Genomic DNA, 18,324 nt, shown 5'->3' with positions numbered 1-18,324 from the left:
AAAATGTTTTTTTATGGTTTTCTTTACCTCCGGCTCCTCGAATGGTGATTCATGTGGTTCTCAGTTTCGAAAATCGAGAACTTAAAACTCTCAGGCCAGGCTAGAGGGAAGTGCAGCTAACGTAGTGTCACTACTATTGAGCTATTAGAAGCTTGACAGGAGCCGGTGCTATTTTGGTGTTGAACAACCCTCTCTTCTATTCCTTGCAATTAATGGTATTCGAGCCACGGGTACAGTAGCTTGAGTGCTTTTTCTAAAGGGGTAAAGAGGAGTAGCAACTAGGGCTTGAAGTTCCAAAGTACATCTAAAAAGTTTACACCTAAAAGTTGTTAGAATGGCAGACAATAGTGAAGAGAGTGAAATTAATGTTGATAGCTTTGATTTTGCTAATGATCAGGCTACTAATGATGCCCCTATGCTTGTTAACTATCTTGTTTCTAGGCTTCAACAAGCCATGGGCAATCCATCCCTCCAAAGTGAAGTGCAACGGTAGCTTCGTGCTCATGGGATTATCCAAGCTCCCCACCATGACGAGAGAGCACCTAGGAAGCCTCCTTGCGAGACTTCCAAAAGAGGCCTCTCTCCGATTTGGGAAGAATAAGAGGATCCATATGAAGGCCTCGGAAATTTTCTCCTTGATGACGCATCTCCTTCTCAAAGGAGAATTCAAGAGCCCCCACCGAAGGAACAAGAAATAAGTGAGTCTCCTGCCACCTCGGTAGAGATGGCTCCATGAAGATGGCAGGCTAAACGCTCTCCATCACCTCCAAAACAGAGAAGAACATCTCACACTTCTCCACACCATAATTCAAAGAGGAATGACAAAAAGCAAGAGAAGAAAAAGGCGAGAAAGAGGACACCCTCTTCTCCATCTTCTTCATCCTCTTCCTCTTATGAAAGTGATGGTAAAGACAAAGAAGAGCAAGGTAAGAAAAAGGCGAGAAAGAGGTCACCCTCTTCTCCATTTTTCTCAAGTTCTTCATCTTCTGAAGAAAGTGATGGTGCAACCTTTGAACCATCAAAAAGAAGAGGCCATAGGAAATCCTATGCCGCGTGGAAGAGGTTGTCCAAGCTCAAGAAGTTCAAAGAGGGAGGGAACATCTCTTTCCTTACCTACAATGTCACCTTTGGTGCTACGGACAAAGTCTTGGCCTTTATCCAACAATTCAATGCGGTGTTTGGATATGAGGGATTCACGGAGTCCTCTAAGCTATGCCATGTAGCTATGCACTTTCAAAAGTCCGCCAGACAATGGTGGTCTAGCCTATGAGACAACGGTGAAGCTCCACAAACATGGAAAGCTTTAAGAGCTTCCATTATGAATCAGGTTTTGGCCACCGATGCCAAAGACAAAGTACTCACCGAATGGTGAAGCTTGAAGCTCTCTCCCTATGAATGCATTCACAAATATGTAGACAAGTTTTGGGACCTAGAAAGCCACTGTCTTCAAAAAGTTGGATTTTGGAGAGCAAAAGCAACAATTTTGTGTGGGCTTAACTGAAGAAATGTCGGAGTATGTCAACTCCCAAAGGCCACGCACCATAGCGGCGGTTATACACCATACTATGGTGGCTTCTGGAATCAATTTCCAAACGGGGGCTAAAAGAAACTTTAAGCCCACAGAAAAAAAGGGTTCCAATGAGCCTAAGGGGAAGACAATGTCCAAAAGTCTCCGAAGGGAAAATCCAACAAAGCTAAAGATAAGGAAGTTTATAAAGGCAAAAATAAACACTCTACTAAAGAGCTTGAGCGTTATTGCAAGGATAACCGTTGTTTCATGTGCGGTGAGCAAGGGCATGTGTACCACGCTTGTCCCCAAAAGAACACCCGCCATGAACCTCCTAGAGCTACCTTGGTCAAAATCCAAGAGGAGGAAACTCACCACAAAGGATCTCCTCTATGCCATGCTTGGGGAAAGGTAAGAGAACATGATGCTTTTGTTTTCTTTGACCCAGGTTCTACTCACAATTTCATATCCACAGAGTTGGTCAGCAAGCTAGGCATACAAGCTTACAAGATGGGAGATGTCCTACCCGCAGACGGTGCTTTCAAGGGGCAAGAAGCTTCAGTCACTCCCTTAATTGGGAAATTGAGGCTCCAAGTCCAAAGCTATGTGGACAAAGAGTACTTCTTTATCTCTTTTCTCAAGCATGAGGATGTAATCCTAGGGGCACCATGGTTTAATCGCATGGCTGCCAATGTTAAATTCCCTAAAAGGAGAATCTCCTTTAGGTTCATGGAAAAAGATATGTACATAGATGCTAAGGAAATGGGTAACACCATACCCATTGTACATACACAAGATTTCAATAAGTCAATAAAGAGCTCTATTTCCGTGTACATGATATTTGTTATAGACTCTCAAAATGAACCTAATGTTTTAGCAAAAGAAAATATACACAATCAAAAGGAATTAGAGTTATCCAATTTTCTTAAGGGGTTTCAAGATGTCTTTATTGACGACATCCCTTGTGAGCTACCTCCTAAACGACGCAATGATGACCATGCAATTGAACTTCTTCCAGGAAGTTCCCCGCCTAACAAACCTCCTTATAGAGCTTCTCAAGCTCAACAAGAGGAGATTATGCGGCAAGTGCATGAGTTAGCTGAGAAGGGCATGGTTAGGTGTAGCTCATCTCCATTTTGTTTTCCTGTGCTTTTAGTGCAAAATAAAGATGGCACATATCGTATGTGTGTCAACTATAGAGCACTAAATAAGATCACTATCAAGAATAGGTTTAATAGGTTTCCCGTTCCACGGGTAGAATACCTATTTAATCAGCTACAAGGGTCCATCTACTTTAGTAGGATTGACCTAGAAAGTGGCTATCATCAAATAAGGATAGTTGATCAAGACATTGTAAAGACCGCATTTCGCACTACATTTGGTGTTTAGGAATATATTGTCATGCCTTTTGGCTTGACCATTGCACCAGCCACATTCAACAGCTTGATGGAGAAGCTATTCAGGCCTCACCAAACCTTTACTAGAGTGTTCTTTGATGATATCATCTTCTACTCTAATTCATTAGACGAACACAAGCAACACCTTCATGTAATATGTCAAGTTCTAAGAGAGAATAAACTTTATGTTAATCAAAAGAAAAGTGAATTTTTCTCACGAGATTTAGTATTTAGGTCACATTATCTCTCACGATTGCATCCAAATGGATCCATCAAAGTTAGAGGTAATAAAAGGATGGCCTAAACCAAGGAATCTTCATGAACTAAGAATCTTTTTAGGTATGTGTGCATACTATAGACACTTCATAGAAAAGTTTTCACAAATTGCAAGACCATTACATGACCTAACAAAGAAAAATTCTAGGTATACATGGTCTGCCAAGGAGAACAATGCTTTCAAAAGGCTTAAAGAAAATCTTATCTCTCAACCTGTGCTTACACTGCCGAATCTCTCAAAGCCATTTGAGGTCCAATGTGATGCTTGTGGTGATTGCCTTGGAGCTATTTTGCTCCAAGAAGGGCACACCATAGGCTATGAAATTTGAAGGCTCGACCTTGTTGAGCAATCTCTAGGCATATATGAAAGGAACTCCTTGGAGTTCTACATGCCTTAGGCTCATGGAAGCACTATTTATTGGGGACTCCTTTCATTCTGCGAACGGATCACCAAAGTCTTAAATACTTCATGACGCATACCACGCTCTCCAACAAACAAATGAGGTGGGCAAACTTTCTTTCGTAATTTAATTTTCATATTGCTCACATTGCTGGCAAGCATAATCAAGTAGCCGATGCACTCTCAATACGACCAAGAGTGAATGCGGTTTCCATAGCAACTCACAATGATCTATCTTCTATGATAGATGAGTATGCTATTGATCTTGATTTTAGAGATGTTATTTCAGCCCTTGCACTAGGGAAGAAAGAGGAACCATTTACTTTACAAGATGGTTATCTTCTCTATGGAAAAAGACTATGCGTTACTAGCTCACTACATGAGAAAGTAATGTATGAATCTCATGCTCCTCCTTATGCAGGGCATAGAGGCATTCAGTCTACCCTAAAAGGGATTGCAACATATTTATATTGGCCTACCATGAAAGCAAACATACAAGAGTATGTTTCTAAATGTGTGGTATGCCAAAAGACAAATTTTGATAGAGGGAAGCAACTGAGATTGCTTCAACCTTTGCCAATCCCTAATTCATCATGGGAGAGCATATCCATGGATTTTATCTTTGGATTGCCTAAGTCAATCCATGGGAATACAGGAATATGGAAGATAGTAGAAAGTTTTCACAAACAAGCTCATTTTATATCTGTCAAAAAGACTATCAAAGCCCATCAAGGCAACCCTCTTCATTTCACAAATCTTCAAGTACCATGGCTTGCCAATGTCCATAGTGTCGGATAGAGATCCTAGAATGACCAGTAATTTTTGGAAGGGTCTCTTTGAGAATTTAGGGACAAGTCTAAACTTCTCTTTAGCCTATCACCCGCAAACGGATGGCCAAAGTGAAATAGCTAACCTAACAATTCTCGATCTACTAAAAAGCCTATGTAACGGAAGTAGATCAAAGATCCCAATGGGATAAGTACTTACCCTTAGTGGAGTATGCCTACAATAACACTATACATACTTCCACGGGAAAAGCACCTTTTGAAGTAATTGACGGAAGATAAAAAAGTCCACTGCTACTTAAGGTACACGGGAAGATCTTCGCTGCAGATGAGTATAGCCGAGACCTACAAGAATCTTTCCAAAATATTAAGGATGCTATCTCTATCTCACAGCAAAGGCAAAAGGCTACTGTTGACAAGCACAGAAGAGCCCAAGCCTTTAAAGAAAATGATTAGGTCTTACTCAAATTTCCCAAGACTCGATTAAGGCACACGATGGCAAGAATCCTATGGGACACCAAAAGTACTATCTAAGTTAGCAAAAAGGTACCATGGTCCCTTCCAGATTCTTAGGCCACTCAATGAGATGCATCGCCTATCAACTCAAGTTTCCCAGCCATTGGCTCATACACAATGCTTTTCATGTGAGCCTTCTAAAGCCTGACAAAAGAGATCCACCACAAGAACCAACTATTGAAGACCCCCACTGGAGATCGAGGACCAAGAAGAGGTGCTGCAGCCCGAGTCCATTCTCCGACATGACGACAAGGTACTAAGAGGCGGTAAGACTATCCGACGATATCTTATTAAGTTTAAGAATTATTCTTTTGAAGATGCTAGATGGATGCAAGGCATGCAACTAAAGGATAACCTAAACCTTGTCAATGCTTACAATGCTTCCCTAGAGTAATAAAATGTAAAAATGTTAAAAATGAACAAAGTTTTTGTCTTATAAGACTCTTTTTCTTTATTGTCCACAAATGTGAATTAGTATGCATGCTTAGATCAAGTTTGCGGAGATGACGTCTCCCAAACACCAAGTAAAGCTTGTCACTCTACTATGGAAGATTGATAGGACTAATGTGCAGACATGCTTGTGGCAGCTTAGGCTCTCAAGCGCCAAATGGACTAGTCATCCATTCTGGAATGATGTCATAGGGTAACATAGGGATCCTCTACCTGCTACGAAAAGGACTAATGAATATGATTTATCTTCTCTACCCCATAGTCGCAGACGACTATGATTTTAAGAGAGAGGTAATGTCATAATAACTAATATATAATTTTCCTAAATGATTTTCTCATGTTAAACTAATCATTTAATGTGGGGAAGTGCCAGGGGAGAAAAGGCTAGAATATTGGTTAAGCTGGCAGACCCTCGGCCACAGTATTGATCCAAAGGAGGGAAAATAGGGATCCAAAGAGGGGGCATCTGCAAAAGATCAAGGTGCAACAAAGGGCTAAAAAGACCCTAAGGTTCAGCCCATTAAGACTTCCAAAATGCTAAGGTTCCAAAATTCAAAGGTTGTGTCCAAAGGCCAAACACTAGGGAAATTGGATGCTTTGTGTGTGTCACAAAAAGTCTTCATAATCACTACATAGGAGGGGGTGAGCCTTGCAAGTAGGGGATGAGAGATAAACACACACACACACACAAGCTCCCTTTACACAAAGGGAATGAGGGACTGATGTCACCTCCCTAGCCCAGATGCCCACAAGGTGTACTCAAATCCTATTGGATGGCCATGGAGGTGGACCAATGAGAATTAGGCTAGAGTAAATCTAGTTTTATTAATTTAAAAACACTTAATAAAAGAACCAATAAGAACTAAGCTCTCTAGAAGACAATTGGACAGTCTCCCAAAGGGTCCAATGAGCATTAACCAGCCCAATGGCTAGCCTGATTCCTATTTGCCAGGAGAAAAAGGGGTCCAATGAGATTTTAGCTACATTAATTAATTATCTAAAGCTCTCACAAAAGGTGAAAGGGGGACACATGTCAGAAGGCTATCACTTATGCTGCTTAAATTTCATTGGCTAAGCCTGGGGAGGTCCAATAGGGTGTGAGCATGAGCAAATAGCAAGAGGGGTCGACCAAGAGAGAGAGGGGGCTGATTTTTAAAGGCGTTATTGCATTACACACTCACACTAGTCTATGTGTGGAGTAAGAAGACTCTCTCTCTCTCTTCTCAAGCTTTAATAAAAAGCTTATCACAGCTTGTGAGAAGGGAGGCCTACACCAACAACTCCTGGCTTTGTGATGCAAATCCAACCAAGAGCAAAGCTTCAATGCATGCTCATCCCCTCTACCATGATAATTACTAAGCTAAGCTATGCTAATATGAGTGATTATGTGAGGAGATGTACATCTTTCTCGTAAGACTACTCCTTCTTTCCCTCAATCTACTCTCATACCCCGCTAGCTCTCACCATCTTCGAAGGTGTGTGAGGTCTTGGGTCTGAGACCGTGAGGGAATTGATGTTGTGTTTGATAAGTGTTTTGCTTAGTGCTTGAAGTTTCCATCTTCATTGCACTAGCTAGTATTGAAGAAACACAAAGAATTGTATTGTAAAATGTCTCTCTTGATGGGAGAAACCATAATACAAAGCCTTTTGGAGGAGGGACTGGCTCCATGAAAATCCGGTCCTCAACAGTTGTCAATTGCTTAAATTCTCTCTTTTGAAGTATTTTTCATGCTATCTAACTAGGTGTTATGCTTTTTTGTTGCTCTCTCCACCCAAGAACTCATGTTATTCTCATTAGGAATCTATCCTAATGAAATGCTAACTATGTTCATGCTATTTTCCACTACACACAAGTTACTAGACCATTAAATGTTACAATCCCTGTCCCACCTCTACACAAGTAATCCCACCAAGATAAGAAGGAAAAAAGCTAGATTCCACTCATGAGCATAGAACAAAGTTGAAAGACCCCGCATTAGATCCAAGGATAGTGTTGAATACCATGGATAACTCTTTCGAGGGATTTCACATAGACATACCTGAGAGTTGTAAAGACATAGATGGTCTCAACAAATTGTGGAAACAAGTTAGAGAGGCCAATGAAGCTAGTGATCTAAGTAGACGAGTAAACCAAACGATTGATGGAAGAGGAGTGTCTCTTCCACCAATAGAGGAAATTGCGATTGGATCTCAAATGAACCTAGAAGTGGAATCGTATTGGGGAGACAAAGGATCTATACAATCTATGGACAGTCAAATCCATTTTCTAAGAACACTACCATCATCTACGGAAGAGCACGAGGCCAAGTCAGATGTTATTGCAGTCCCATCACAGAGACTGTCTCCTAACAAGGTCGTCGATTCAAAAGGGTTGATAGACATTCTGTCAACACCAGTCACCTGTAAGATAATGTTAGCCGAGTTGCTCAAAAAATGACCAAACATGTGGTCCACTGTGGGAAAATGCCTAGAAAAATCTGGTGTTAAGAAACCAGTGACTCAAATCAAGGAAGGGATCAGAGATCTTGAAATTCCTCAGCTAAACACTAAACCAGTGCCGTTAAACAAGGTAGGAGACAATTATGAGGGAGAAAATGGGAACACTACTCTTTCTGTGGAATTCCAAGGTGTAAAAACCATGGCAATCCTTGACAGCGGAGCTGGTGTTTCCATCGCAACAAAAGAGGTCTGGAAAAAATGGGGAAAACCAGCAGTGAGGGCTACAAGGATGAAACTGCAACTTGACAGACACATGGAAAGGCCCATAGGGCTGATAGAAAAAGTGGTTGTTACTTCTTGTGGCATTGAATTTGAGCAAACCTTTGCTATTGTTGACTTTGGCGAGAAGAGAAACTATGATATCATTCTAGGAAGACCATCCACGCGACAATTGAGAATGGTTTAAGACTGGGGTTATGACCACATCTACCTGAGACATATGGAAACCACAACAAGGGTAAATTTGAAGGACCATAGCTACAAGGATGTGACAAGAACACATGTGGAGGAGTTTGATTCCACTACTGTAGCAGGATCAAAACTTCCAGCATGGTTGGGAAATCCTAAAGAACTGTGGATATGTGGAGCTTCACAATGTGGAAGCTTAACACAAGAGGAAGGCATCCTAGAAAGGGCAATTGAAGATGAGGATTATATCCCAGAACCCTTTCCTAAGGAAGAATTAGAGCCACATGGATGGGAACACATCTTGGCTACTCTAGATGTTGCGCTATTCAAGAAATTCCAACAACGAAGTTTTGTGATGAAGATGGCTTTGATATCGTTCCTTACTTTGCAGTGAGTGTAATCCAAGAAAACAAAGACAAAGAAGAAGACGAGTTCTACGACTCTGTAAAACACTTGGATCTTCAAGAAGAAACCGACAACACAAATCCGAACGACCCAACAGGTGATAAGCACAAAACTTTAATTAATGTGCGGTTTTATGATTGTCCATAGTAGAAACCCAAGAGCCAATGTCATCACTACGAGAATAACGTGTATCAGATGTGGATTCCAAAATCCACGGTGGAAACACAACTGCAATAAGAACCCTCATACGTGGTTCCTATACAGAAAGAAAAGACTCAACCAAGAAGAACACAGCCATGTCAACAAGCTACCAATGCTCTAATCAAGTGGATACCAAAGTCATCCCAGAAACAAAAATCCAAGGGCAAAGAGACAGTAACTTTCCATAAACAGTCAAACCACAAAGGAAAAGTGCTAGAATGCAACCTTGCTGTGGATAGCAATGATGGTGATGATTCTTACAACATCCGCTACCAACAACTCATATCATCACGATTACTAGCAGCTTCAGTAACAACCAAGGAAGGCCAAGACCAAAGAACAACAAGTCTGACCCAAAAAGTTCGACAAATCTAGATAACAAAGAGCTAGATTGGCCAAAACCAAGTATGGACCAAGAAGAAAAATATCTCTAATGAAAAATCACAAGATCCAAGCCAAAAGGAAAACAATCAAAGTCTGCATGAATGGCTAAGAAAATCCTAAAGTTGCAAGCTTTTGTAGCTCAGATTTGGGTTCCAAAAAAGCTGACTCAAGCACAAAGAGGTCAAGAGTTCATTTGGATTCCAAAGCAGTTAGAGCATCAACTCCCAAAGTCTAAATCTTGTCGCCAACCAAGAGTACAAGAGCTGAAGCAAAGTCCATTGAAGACTCACACAAAGACAAGGTGTATCCCAAAGAAGTCTCTTCAAACACAAACGAAGTAGGGACAAGTATGGGTTCCCAAACGAGCAGCACCCACAAAACAACCAGAAATCACAAAGAAGTGGGTCCCAAAGGAAACCAACAAAACTATTGTTATTGCACTGCCGCTTGAATTCTTTCAATTCCTCCTACAGTTACAGTACAGTTAGAAACGAACCCACTCCGAGAAACAATGCCAAATTGTACAATCAATGAGGCTAAACTGGATTCCAAAGAAGCATCAAACAGATAAGTAATCCTTTAAAATACTCTACAACCTACAATCAAGCAAACGACATAGGAGCTTCAAAGAAAATCACATTGCTAACAATAGGAAGCTTCATCGGCAAATGCCAATAAGCAAATTGCTTATACCCACATCTTGCACATCATCAATCTTTTCCATGCATTGATTGTGTATGCATAATAGGGCTACATTACAAGGCTTTCATATAAACGATTTTTGATTGCCCAAGCACAACACATACCCTTGGTGATACCTTGTCATCAAGGAGGACTCCAAATAGGAGGGGGGGGAGGCATTCTAAATGCGGACCTAATATATGAATATTAGAGGGAAATGTTTTGTGAGTTGTATTGAATTTTTATGTTTGATTGTGATAATTTTTTGACAAAATTTAGAGTGTATATTCTCATAGTTACAAGAGGAGAACGGGGACAAAAGCCATATATGAGCCCCTAGGGGCATGTGTACAATGTACATCGTGTTTAGATTTCTATCAAAATGATTTTGCTTTTTTGGGTTGAGTTGATTTTTGGTTATATTTAGTTGTTTTTTGAGATTTTCAAAAAAAAAACCATAATCCATATGAATAAAATACTGAAGAGATGTCAAGCAGTACAAAGAGAAGCGGGTACAAGAAAATGACAAAACTTCATGAGGTATGCCTCAGAAGTCATATGCACAAGGCTATGATGTCAGAGGTGAGAAAGGATGCCGATCAATCTTCAACAACAACATGAGGCCAAACATGACTGAGAATGGTCATCAAACTCCAGGATGGCCTTCAAGGACAAATAAAGTTGATGATCGGCTAAACGAAAGCACCCATCAAGTGTAAAAGTTTCCATCAAACACTTCACGGTGACAAGGCCATATGCAGGAAGTAGATCCTTATACTATAATCTTCTATCTTGTATGTGACTTAACGAAGCCTCACAAAAAAAGGGTCTAACAGTACTGACAAAAGAAATAAGGGTGGGAAAAATGACAATTCAATCATCTATCGTGATAGATGTCTATAAGATTAACCAGGGATCAAGCCCAATTTTTATCATCATCATTGGTTCTACATGTGTTTGGCAACCAGAAGGTACCAACGATGCCCATCAGTCATTTTCAAGACTGACATCCAGAAAAAAGCCAAATGCAAGTCTAAATCAAGCTAAACTTTGTCAGGAGGCTATGCATAAAGAGTATAAGCAAAGGGTTTCAAAAAAGTCTAACCCTTAAACAAAGATGCATTTTTTTCAAATTTGAAGCCATGATAGCCATCTACAGACCCTGTACATCATGTTTATGAATTTTGGAGAAAAATGGGCAATGATAGCTCATATATGGTCATCTATCACGAATGATGTCAGATAAAGCCCTTTTAAAGCAAGTTACTAACTTGGGGAACTAACTAGGGTTTATCGGGCTAAAATTAAGTCATGTATCCAGTAGGAGCAGTATAATGATTTACAAAACACACAAAAGCTAACAATGGTAAATACGGCTTTGATCACCTTGATGTAGGAACAAGGAAGTCACCAATGAAGTAAACCAGACACAAATGGTAGACAAAACCAACCTTCACAAGGTTACATATCTTGTCCTTGATTAGGCGGATTAAATGCTGAACATGGGTTTTGACCCTCAAATCAAAAAAATTATCTCCCATATTTGGCCTGACAGACAGAGTGTGCATTGAAGTGCAACTTGGCCTAAAGAAGTTGAAGATTTAGCCAGACACTTACTAAGTAGTCATTGGCTCACAAGATCTGAAATCCAATCACTCAATTCTATAGATTGTAGAAGTTGTTTCTCAAATTGAGAACGACACAAACTTGGCAGATTTTTGTCATCACTTATGATTTTCCTAAATCATGTGAAGATTATGTACATCTTGGGTGAATAGGACGAGCTCATGCAAAGCCTACAACCTATACTTTCTTCATCAGCAAAACGGCAACAAAGGCCGCACCGACATTGACGACCAGATCATGTCAGGGACGACATGATCGCGGAGGGGGTAAGTGTTGATGGCGGGTCAACAATACGACATAACTCAACAAAGCCTTATTCTCTGAGAGTTATGAAATGCTATGGATTATGGTTAGAAACATCATTTGTAATAAGTATCTAGTCTAGTTGTAGAAGCCGCGTGCAATGGCACGTCCAGATTGTAAATACCAAGCCATTTGACCCCTTGAACTCTATTTTTGGTTAACCTAAGGTAGCCTTAGAATATAAGGTACCAAGGTCACTTTTGTAAATAACTTTTATCATAATCATAAGTTTACGCTGCCGTCGACTGTGTGAGAGAGAGGAAGAGAGAGAATGTGAGCTTCATCCTGGTGCTACTCCCCACTCGTTCATCACATTGGAAATCCGACTGCACCATTGCAGTAGCCCCAGCAAGAGCTACGCAACAATGCCAAGCATTCCTCGCGGAACATAGCATACGTGCTCGTGCATCTACGAGCTACTTGTGGCCATAAGTATATCAAACAATGTCTATTTTCTGCCTGCAAGTAGTAATTAGAATTGTGGTGACATAAGCTATGCATAGGTACTCATAGATTTCAGTTTCGGGCACTTTCAAAATTCTGCTCTGTCTTTATACGTGTTTTTCGCGGATGGGTCTAGAGCTATGGTTTTGAGTGTAGAGGCTTAGGGACAGGTGTATCCTAGTGAGGGGATGGTGTTCCTTAAGTTTTGTATGATTCTAGTATGATTTCATGGTTTCCTCGCGTTTGTGTATATGTGGATAGGTGGTGTAGTTGAGAGCAGTTAGACTCTAGGTTGTGGTTTAGTTGGCCTTCCAGAGTGTTGTATGTGTAGGATAGTGTCAGCTAAAGAGATTTCCTCCGTGTGCCTATCGTGTCATCTGTGTCCTTGATTGACATTGTGTTGATCTAGGTTGTGTTACATGCACTTTATGGGTGGTGTGAGTCGCTCCCACAACACTTATCAAAAGCAAGTGAATTTACAATTGTTATAGTATGACCAGGCTCATTAGCATCTATATACATGCTCTTTTCCCTATAGGTGAAGTAGATTCTCCTTTCAAGGAACTTCATGTTGGCATCCATGAAGCTGAACCATGGTGCCCCTAGGATAACATCCTTGTGTTGGAGAGAAGAGATGAAAAAATCTTCTTTGTTGACTTAGCTTTGGACATTAAGCCTCAACTTCCCAATCAAGGGAGTAACATAGGCTTGTTGTCCCTTGAAAGCTCCATTGGTAGTTACAGTATCTCCCATCTTGAAAGCGTGAATGCCCAACTTAGTGGCCAACTCAATTGATATGAAGTTGTGAGTAGAGCCAGGGTCAAGAAAGATGAAGGCTTCATGCTCCCTTACCTTTCCCCAAGCATAGGAGAGAGGTAATCCTTTGCAATGAGAATCCTGTTTTGGAGCTTCAACCGTGGAAGCTCTAGGAGTCTCATTGCGGGCATTCTTTTGGGGCAAGAATGATAGACATGTCCTTGCTCCCCACACTTAAAACATTTGTGGTCCTTACGAAAAGCTTATAGCTCTTCAGGAGAGAGTTTATTTTTATTTTTTGTCTACTGCTAGGGACTAGTGCCGTGTGCAATCCACAAGGCTACAAGCACACAACCTAACAGATGCAAACAAGCACTACGTCTATAGGGTGGTGTGTCACTCACCTCCGACAATGTTGCCACCGAGGGACTCCGTGTACACGCAGAGAAGAAGAAGTCGTCGTGTTGTTACTCGTCCTTCTTCATGCCACCGTGCTCGGCAATGCTTGGTTTCTCTCTCTCTCTCTCTCTCTCTCTCTCTCTCTCTCTCTCTCTCTCTCTCTCTCTCTCTCTCTCTCTCTCTCTCTCTCTCTCTCTCTCTCTCTCTCTCTCTCTCTCTCTCTCTCTCTCTCTCTCTCTCTCTCTCATGCTCACAGACAAGCAAGTAGAGGGGAAGCAAGAGCAAAGCTTGCATGCTGAGAATCCTTGGAAACCCTAGTTTATAGCCTTATTTAGGGCTTGCAGTCCTTTTCACATATCGACACCCATATTTTGTTAGTCAATGCTAAATGGGTCTAGTGCATCTTTCATCGATGGTCACCAGCCTTTTACTATAAACCTTTTGGATCGACAATCCCGGCCCATGACTAAATATATGCACTAAATAATAATGGTGACATCATAAGAATAATGGCAGTATCATGGGTTAGCATGCCCCCCTTCTTGATGTAGATTCCATCCTTGGAAGCTAATGAGGTGAAGCTCATTCATCAAGGTGGTAAAGCATCTAGGATAGATTGTCTGCACAAAGGATTCAGTATGCAAGACAATCTTTATGAAAATAAAGCATGAGAGACATATAAAGTACATGAGGACATGAATAATTGCAAAGAATTTTGAAATGCTACAGTGCCATTGAGGACAAATAAATTGCACTTTGATGAAATTAATCAATTAAGATTTTTGGGCTTATGGATGAATCTATCAATTAGGTAGGTATGGCTAAGTTAAAAGAATTACTCTAGTAGTAGCAAAGTTAGGATTCCCCAATTGTGTTTTTTAGCTTTGATTAGCCAACTAACTCTCACAATTCCAAACAAGAGCTTGAATTTATCACTTTAAGCTTAATGGAAATATTTTTCATGTCATTAGTTCAAAATTATTTTCCGTGTGTTCTTATTTTGTATGTCTGAGGCTATTTGCTTTTCAAAGAAAGGCGCCCACACTAGGAACCTTGAGGGCTCTAGTATCATAGACAATACATGTGAGTGAAATACCAATCAAGATGGGATTTCTCTTCCAGCTTAAGATTTAACCTTTGTGGTACTTTTTCTTTTTTCTTCCATGTCCTTTGTATTCTCACTAGTGTTTTTGGTTGTTCAAATGAGCAAGCTTCTCTATGCCTAAAACACTCCTAAGGTCTCAAACACCCAGATAATTTCACCAACCAGGACTAGTGGCGGTCAAGTAAATGAGTTAAACAAAAGTCACAGCCGCCTAACCTCAAGGCTCATCCATAAGACTAAACTCTAGTCCATCAATCTAAGCAAAGACAAATTTATATAATTATATTGGCAGATAACAAAACATAACTAAATGCACTTAAGAAAACAATGGAAAACCACAATCAACAATTATAGATATCCACCAACATGAATCATGGAAAGTAGTACACATGCAGGTATGGAGTTGTTTATTTTGTCAAAGCAAATATCCTCAGTCATGTTGATGGAGATCCATATAAGTCTACATAGAAATATCAAGCAGCAAGGCACTATACCTCTAGGAGGCATGTCAGTGTGAAAAGACCAAAACTCCTGGAAAACAAGCAGAAACAAAATCTAGACCCCTAACCAACCTATCTATTATCACTTACGGAATCAAGGGAAGAGGATATTATTGTGAGAAACCGTGGAACTTCCATACTAGATCCTCTTCCCAACCTCCCTTTATGGCCCTCTTGGCCTAGGATCCCTTCTCCACTGGTAGCCGGCTCTTGGCCCCCCGATCCTTGATCTCCCTTGGGTTTTCCCTTGGCATTACATTACTCCCCCCTTGGAGAAGTGTTTTTGTCCTCAAAAACAAAAGTGGTTGGTATCTTCTTAAGAACACTAATGTTTTCCATTTTGGCATCCTACATAGATTCAGCTATTTGTTTGATCAAAACATGGTGTAGTAGGAGGTTCAATGAAATCAAGAAGAGAATCTTGATCTTCTACATTGTTGTCATTTTGCTACCGTCTTGTCTAACCGACCCATAACCAACATAGTGTGTAAACTCCATTTAGATCCCACATGAGCATGCTAAAGAAGTCGTCACAACAAAGATATACTGCAAAGAGTACCTCGTTTCACTTTCAAAAAAGTAATTGGCTAACGTAAATCATCAGCAAAGTATAAGTCCTTGACTTGTTATCAATTTTCATCGGTAAACAACCCCACATAACTAGTGTTCAAGGTTGAGAATCTTACTTAAACATGAAGCTTCAACTAGAGCAATAAATGCTTACTAATTCGATTGCTTGGTGCTAACGTACACACTTCGCATATCCTTTAGCACAAGATTACACTTTGTAATCTTCCTAATCTGTCTATCCCCTTGGATACCAACAATACGGAGGTGTGTTTCCCCCATGGTTTACAGACCATCTTCCAATATGACTGGTAAATAGGGAACACCATTTATAAGACCCTGGGACTTCCTTGCCTTGATCCTCCGCCCAACCTCCCTTTATAGGCCTTGCCCCTAGGATCTTGTCTCCATTAGCATCCGGCCCTTGGCCTGCGGTCCTCGACCTCCAAGGTGACCCTTGGCCTGACATTACTCCCCCCTTGGAGAAGCGTTTTCGTCCTCAAAAACAAGAGTAATGATACACTAATGTTTTCCACAGTGGCATCCTTCATGGATCTAGCTGTTTACTTGACTGGAACACGGTTCAATAGGAGGCTCAATGAAACCAAGAGTAACATCTTGATTTTCCACATCGTTGTCCATTTGCAACCATCTGATTTGTAATGGCTCCTATGCAAGCTATGCAAGCATAGTGTGTAGACTCCATTTAGAACACACATGAGCATGCTAAACGAGTTATCACAACAAAGATGTACCGGAAAGAGTACCTCTTGTCACTTTCAATGCAAGTAACTTGCTGACATAACTCATCAGCCGAGTTTAAGTCCTTGACTTGTTCTCAAATTTTATTAGTAAACAACCCCACCATAATTAATGTGCAAGTTTGAGAACCTGACTTATATACATGAAGAGACTAAACCTAGTCGCAAACATGTTGTAACTTATAGTAAACAAACTTCAACTAGAGCAATAAATTCTTACTAATTGGATTGTCGGGTGCTAATGTATGCACTTTGCATATCCTTTAGCACAAGATTATACTTTTTAATGTATCTATTTCCTTGGATAACTGACAGTACTGAGGTGTTTTTCCCCCACGGTTTACAGGCAGTTTTCCCAGATGACTGGTAAACGGGGATCACAATATTGTACAATAATGCTAAGGAATCAACAATGTCCTGAATAACCATTGTGGTTAACTTGAAAAATCCACAAGCACTCAAACCAAGCCATGACCTCTATTGGTGAGTGGTGGACCCAAAAGTAATCTCATAGAGATACTGCACATATAGTGAAAAATGCTTCAAAAGAAACAACTTAATGAATATGCATGCCGTTTCAAATCAGCCTTTGCTAAACACTAGGGCCCATAACACCTAGTGTGCATGCATTTAGCAAAAAACAGATCCGAACCTGTATATCCATGATCATCCTTGCCAATACTTATGGCGAATGTGATGCACCTAGCACACATTAAAGAGGAACACAAACAGTCGGCACCGAGGGGAAACACCAGAGCAGGAGAAAGAGAAGGGGGGAAGGGAGACAACAACAAAGCCCGGCAACAATGGCTCAATTTCATTTCACAAAACATGTATATAGGTTCACATTGCCATCACCATGGCCATTTTCACAAGAAAAATACAAAGGGCTTTGACAGGCACACTCCTTTGTCAGAGAGCTCCATTTTTCAGGCTTCAAACGGCACCCAAAAGCCAAGTAAAAGCCCCTAATTTGATTAATTTTTTACTTTTATGGGGGGGGTCTTCAATTTGGGAAATTGCCCTTTAATTGTTCCATCTGGCACCCAGATTTGGTATCTTTGGGAAGGGGGCACCGCCTTGCTCTATCTACTCTCTTCTTCTCTTTTGCACTTGGCAGGGGTGCAATAGCAATGTCGCTATTTCCCCTAGGCTTCTCTTTATTTTTTATTATTTTCCTCTTTCATTTTTACCCCTTTGTGGGCTCAGCCTTGCATTACCCTATGGCCTAACTTTGACTCTTTCTCTCTCTACCCGACTCCTCATGTCTTCTTTTCTCTCTTATCCTTCACCCCTTTGGTCTGGCTTTCACCTTGCTCCGGCTTTGCTTTGTCCGGCCTTTGCTTTTACTTTGTACATTCTGGCGGCCTCCGGCTTTCTTCTCTCTCTGTTCTTTGCATTTTACTGCCATGGGACACCCCACTTTCGCACCTAACCCCCCGGCCGCCTTCGCGCCTTCTCTCTGATTCACTTTACTGCCACGGGACCGCCCTCTTTCATGCAAGGGGGAGGCAATAGCGAGGTTTCTATTGCCCTCTCTCTCTATCTCCAAAAACTTGGGGCCCAACTAGGCCGTGGGACCAACCCCTAACCGGGCCTACCACGTCATCTACTAGGGCCGCCGGCCACTCTCACATGCTCCATGCAAGCGTGCCGCCCCTGGAGCTACCTCATTGGCCACAATGCCACCGCCTCCGCCCTGCAGGGCCACCGCCGGCCAACGTAGCGCCGATAGCGCCTACCTCCATAGCTCACGGAGCTCACCTTGCCTTCACACAATCCCAAGAGGGCTCACGCCCCAAGCTAAATAGCCCGCTCCCTTTATGCCAAGCAGTGTATGTGGGGTAATGCGCTTCATGTGGCAGCCCGTGGGGTGGTAGCCCTTGGAGCCCCCCAAGCTCCTCTAAAGTCCTCCCCTTATAACTTAAAAAAAACCCTTTTTCTTTGGCCTTCT

This window comes from Adiantum capillus-veneris, chromosome 30, assembly GCF_014529385.1.
Source record: "Adiantum capillus-veneris isolate H3 chromosome 30, ASM1452938v2, whole genome shotgun sequence".
NCBI classification, from domain to species: domain Eukaryota; kingdom Viridiplantae; phylum Streptophyta; class Polypodiopsida; order Polypodiales; family Pteridaceae; genus Adiantum; species Adiantum capillus-veneris.
Note: the sequence above shows the minus strand (reverse complement) of the source record.